Raw genomic sequence first — 6,000 nt, 5'->3', positions numbered from 1 at the left:
CTCCTCCTGCACATATTTTCTATGTTTCTTTGTTTCTAAGATCACGAGTCTCAGTGAGCCGAAGGGCCAGTTTCCATGCTGTAGCTCTCTAGCGGATTAATTCTTTGTTCCAAATCAGATTGTTGTATGGGGGTGGACACCACTAGTAGTGCACTTGAGCGGCGTTAGATCCAGCAAGTACATGCCTCTTGCTTCCTTGAGACTGGTTGAGTACAAAACTGTTCTCAAGATTAAATGGTTTGATAAAGGATTCCTGGCATGAAAGCATCAGTTGACATGTTGGGCACTGCACGTCAGCAATCCAGCAGGGCAGGAGGTAAAGACTTCCAAGTATATTGTGGAAGGGAACTGTGGCACATTTTAGAACATAGCACAGTACAGGAACAGGCCCTTCGGCCCACATTGTCTGTGCCGAACACGATGCCAAAACCAATCCTTATCTGCCTGCACTTGATCCAAATCCCTCCGTTCCCTGCATTTCCATGTGCCTATCCAAACATTTCTTAAACACCACTATCATATCTGCCTCCACCACCACCCCTGGTAGCTCATTCCAGGCACCCAGTACCCCTTTGTAAAAACACTTCCCACTTATGTACATTTGTGGTGTTTAAGAGGCTTTTAGATAGGCAGAGAATGGAGGGATATGGATCACCTGCAGGCAGGTGAGATCAGTTTAACCTGGCATCGTGTTTAGCACGGACATTCTGGGCTGAAGGGCCTGTTGCTGTGCTATCCTGTTCTACGTCCGCTAGCATTTGATTTTTCCATCCTGGAGAAAAAGGTGCAGGCTATCTATGCCCATCATAAGTCTCCCCCCAACCTCTGTCATTTTGTGTTCGACACCCCAGACAGGAGGGGAGGTTTAGCACATCTACAGTTCGGAGACAGGTGACAAATTCACTGGATGTATTTCTATTTCCTCACATGGGTGTGACTAGAAATGATTAACAATGTGCTAGGTTGAAGTTATAAAATATTAAAACTGAACACGGATCTATGGGGGATGTAAAATGCAAAGTAGGGATTGTTGCCATCTTATACGACACGGTTGAGTGGACTCAATAAATAATTGCACTAGTGCATAATTCATGTTGCGTTTGGCCATTGTGTTTGTGTCACCGGTTTTTGTACAGAATACTAAATACCTGATATATGTTGCAAATTACACTGTTTTTTGTTTCAGGTTACTCAGGATATTATTATTGATAGAAAGATAGGGCAGGTCCTTCAGCACCCCAAGTCCCTGCAGACCAGTGATCATGCATCCACATTAGTTCTCCATTTCTCATCCACTCCCTGCACACTACGTTAAGGCAGAGATGGACAGATTCTTGATTAGAGCGGGAGTCAGGGGTTACGGGGAGAAGGCAGGGGAATGGGGCTGAGAGGGAAAGATAGATCAGCCATGATTGACTGGCAGAGTAGACTTGATGAGCCGAATAGCCTAATTCTGCTCCTATCACTAGGGGCTATTTACAGAGATGTGGAAAGGATGCTTCCACTAGTGGGAGAGTCTGGGACCAGAGAAATATAGCCTCAGAATAAATAATACCTTCAGATAAGAGATGAGGAGGAATTTCTTTAGCCAGAGGCTGATGAATCTGTGGAGTTCAATGCCACAGACAGCCAAGGAGGCCATCATTTGGTATACTCAATACTCTGACTGATGAAGGCCAATGTGCCGAAAGCCTTTTTCACCATCTTATCTACCTGTAACTCCACCTTCAAGGAACCAAGCACCTGTACTCCCAGATCCCTCTGCTCTACAACACTCCCCAGAGGCCATTTACGGTGTAGGCCCTTCCCAGGTTACAGTATACTTCCGAAAATGCAACATCTCACATTTCTCTGTATTAAATTCCATCAACCATTCCTCAGCCCACCTGGCCAATCGATCCAGAACCTGCTGCAATTTTTCACAACCATCTTCACTATCTGCAAAACCACTCACTTTTGAATTATCAGCAAATTTGCAGATATTGCCCTGTATGTTCTCATCCCAATCATTGATATAGTTGACAAACAGTAATGGGCCCAGCACCGAACCCTGAGGCACATCATTAGTCACAGGCCCCCAGTCTGAGAAGCAATCTTCCACCATCACCCTCTGCTTCCTTCCATGAAGCCAATTTTCTATCCATTCAGCTTCCAGAGTAGTCTACCATGTGGAACCTTGTTGAATGCTTTGCTGAAGACCATGTATAAAACATCTACAGCTCTGCCCTCATCTACCTTTTTGGTCATGCCTTCAAAAAACTTTGATTTATGAGACATCACCTCCCACGTACAAAACCATGCAGACTGTCCCTAATCAGCCCTTGCCAATCCAAATGCCTGTATATCCTATCCTGTAGAATACTCCCCAGTAACTTTCCAACTACAGATGTTAAACTCACCAGCCTATAGTTCCCAGCATTTTCCCTGCAGCCCTTCTTGAAAAGAGGCACAACATTTGCCACCCTCCAGTCTTCCGGCACCTCTCCTGTATTTAAGGATGACTCGTAAATTTCAACCAGGGCTCCCGCAATTTCCTCTCTAGTTTCCCGCAATGTCCTCAGATATATCTGATCAGGCCCGGGAGATTTGTCAACCTTCATACACGAAAGTACCTTCAGTACTTCTTCGACGGTAACACTGACTGCTCAAGACACTTCCATTGACTGCCCCAAGTTCCTCCGTCCTACTGTCTTTCTCCTTGGTAAATACAGAGAAATACCCATTGAGGTCCTTGCCCATCTCCTGTGGCTCTACACAGAGGTCACCGTTTTGATTCCTGAGGGGTCCCCCTCTCTCTCTAGTTACCCTTTTCCCCCTTATGTATTTATAAAATATTTTGGGATTGTCGCTAATGCAACCCACCAGAGCTATCTCCTGGACCCTTTTTGCCCTTCTGATCTCATTTTTTCAGTTTACTCCTTAGTTCCCGAAACTCCTCCAGGGATGCACTTGATCCCAGCTGCCCATACCTGTCCCATGCATCCTTCTTGTTTTTGACTAACATCACAATTTCCCTCGTCAGCCAAGCTTCCTTACGTTTGCCCGCTTTGTCCTTCACTGTAATGGGGACGTACACATCCTGAGCTTTCTTCAGTACACTTTTAAAAACATCCCACTTGGCTGATGTTCCTTTCCCCTCAAATAACCTGCTCCAGTCAACTTGAGCGAGACCTTCTCTCATACCCTCAGTTGGCCTTACCCCAGTTGAGCATTTTAACACGTGGACCCTCTCTGTCCCAATCCATAACTATCTTAAACCTAATCGAACTGTGGTCACTGGTCCCAAAAGGCTCCTCTACACACACTTCATTAACTTGCCCTTCCCAATACTAGATCCAGTGTTGCCCTCTCACATGTGGGGGCCTCTGCATATTGCTGGAGAAAACTCTCCTGAACACTTTTGAGGAATTGCACCCCATCTAAACCCTTCACACTATGATTTTCCCAGTCTATATTGTGAAAGTTAAAATCCCCTACTACAACCACCTTATTTGAACTGCAGCTGTCTGCAATCTCCCGGCACATTTGTTCTTCTAATTCCCGTTGACTATTTGCAGGTCTGTAGTACATTCTCAACAAGGTGATCATCCCTTTCTTGTTCCTCAGCTCCACCCATATAGCCTCACTAGATGTAATGTCACCTCTGATCACAGCCGTGACATCCACCTTAACCAATGACTCAATATCCCCTCCTCTTTTCCCCCTCACCCCTGAAGCTCCTGTTCCCCAGAACATTGAGCTGCCAGTCCTGCCCGTCCCTTAACCAGGTTCCAGTCATGGCTACAACATCCCAGTCGCTCGTACATATCCATGACCTGAGCTCATCTGCCTTACCCATCAGGCCCCTTGCATTAAAATACGTGCAGTTTAAACCAACCTTCCTTCCTCTCTCTCCACCTATCACCTTCCTATTCTGTCCACGAACCTTCCCCACACCACCCTCCATACCAACTTCTAACCTCTCACCTGCTTTGTCCTGTACGAGATCCCAATGAGATCCCAATGGTCCCGAAATCTAAATCCCTGCCCCCTGCACCAACTCCTGTGTAGGATAGAACTAGTGTATGAGTCGTTATGGTCAGCACAGACTCAGTGGGGCGAAGGGCCTGTTTCTTCTTCTTCTTCTTGTGTATGGCGTGCACAGCCTAAAGCTGTAGGGCAACTTGTTCTATTTGATTGTGCACGCCGGGTTGATTGCATTCGTCGAAACAGGGCGGACCCCGTGAAGGTTGCAATCGCCCACCCCGGCCTGTTTCCACTCTGTATCTCTAAACTAAACTAGCAGGAGCCCCGATTACCAGAAGAGATCTTTGATCTGTCTAACTATTCCAGGAAGGACTGGAGAGGGTGCAGGGGTGGTTTACCAGACTGCTGCCTGGATTAGGAGGTAGCACAGTGGAAAAGCAGCAGAGTAGCTGTTTCACATCGCCAGAGACCCAGGTTCGATCCTGACCTGTGCTATCTGTACGGAGTTTGTTCTCCCTGTGACCGCGTGGTTTCCTCTAGTTTCCTCCCACACTCCAAAGACGTGCAGGTTTGTAGGTTAATTGACTTCTGTAAATTGTTTCTAGTTTGTCGGATAGAACCAATACGTGGGCGATTACTGGTTGGTGCAGACTCGGTGGGCCACAGGGCCTGTTTCTGTGCTGTATTTACTAGCCATAAGGACTGCAGAAGAGTCTCGACCATAAACATCACCCATTCTTTCTCTCCAGAGATGCTGCCTTTCCTGTTGAGTTACTACAGCATTTTGTGTCTATCTTTGATTTAAACCAGCATCTGCAGTTCCTTCCTACACAGCTAAATGGAGAGGTGAGCAAACTTGGATTGTTTTCTCTGGAACATCAGAAGCTGAGAAGTATATAAAATTATGACAGGCATTGAAAGGGTAGAGTCAGAGTGTCCGTCTGTCGGAGTTTGGAGCATCCCGGCGAGAGGGCCTGTACATCGGGCCTTCAGTAGTGGCGACTGCAGAGGGTTCATGGCCCCGACCACGGACCACAGAAAGGGCAAAGTTCAAACATATGCAGAGTGGTGGTTGTCAGGATGCTCTGCCAGGCATGGTTTAGAGATACAGCGCAGAAACAGGCCCTTTGGCCCACGCGGGCCCACGATCCCCACATCAACACCATCCTACACCCACTAGGGACAATTCTTACATTTACCAAGTCAATTAACCTACAAACCTGCACGTCTTTGGAGTGTGGGAGGAAACAGAAGATCTCGGAGAAAACCCACGCAGATCACGGGAAGAACATACAAACTCCGTATAGACAGCACCTGTAGGCAGGATCGAACTCGGGTCTCCGGTGCTGCACTCATTGTAAGGCAACAACTTTATTGCAGTGCCACTGTGATAGAGGCATTTCAAAGGTATTCGGATAGGCACGTAGACATGCAGGGAATGGAGCCATCTGGATCACATGCAGGGAGAGATTCATTCAAAGTGGCTTCATGGTCGGCATGGACATTGCGGGCCGAAGGGCCTGTTCCTGTTCTGTTCCATGGTCTGGGCCCCAACTACAAATAGTTGGATTAAAGTGGAGATTGGAATTGTTGGAGAAAGTAGATGCAGCCACCAGAATTGCCAGCAGTGCAAACCTAACTCCCAGCCACAAGGGCCAAGAACTTGTAACTCGGACAGGACAGAAATAAGTGAAGAAAGTGCCAGGAATCAGCTACACCTGCTTTATATTATAATGGTCCTTGGGTGTCAAAGTACGTGGTACATTCCTGATTAAATTGCTACTGATGGGAGCAGAAAATGAACAGAAAATTAAAGCCAGGCAAGAACAGAGTTTATTTTGGCCACTCGACTGAAGCTGCCACAGTCTGGGATGAGGAGGAATGTTAATGAACAGCAGTGGCTCCAGTGCAGGGGGACTGACTGAAGCAGTGCTCTAAACAGGAGCAGCTTTACAAAGGGGATGAATCAGCTACTGCACAGAGCTACAGCGGGTAGAGCCGTTGCTTCACCGTGTCAGAGACCTGGGTTCAATC

This window comes from Amblyraja radiata, chromosome 14, assembly GCF_010909765.2.
Source record: "Amblyraja radiata isolate CabotCenter1 chromosome 14, sAmbRad1.1.pri, whole genome shotgun sequence".
Classification (NCBI taxonomy): Eukaryota; Metazoa; Chordata; class Chondrichthyes; order Rajiformes; family Rajidae; genus Amblyraja; species Amblyraja radiata.
This window is presented reverse-complemented; position numbering follows the sequence as displayed.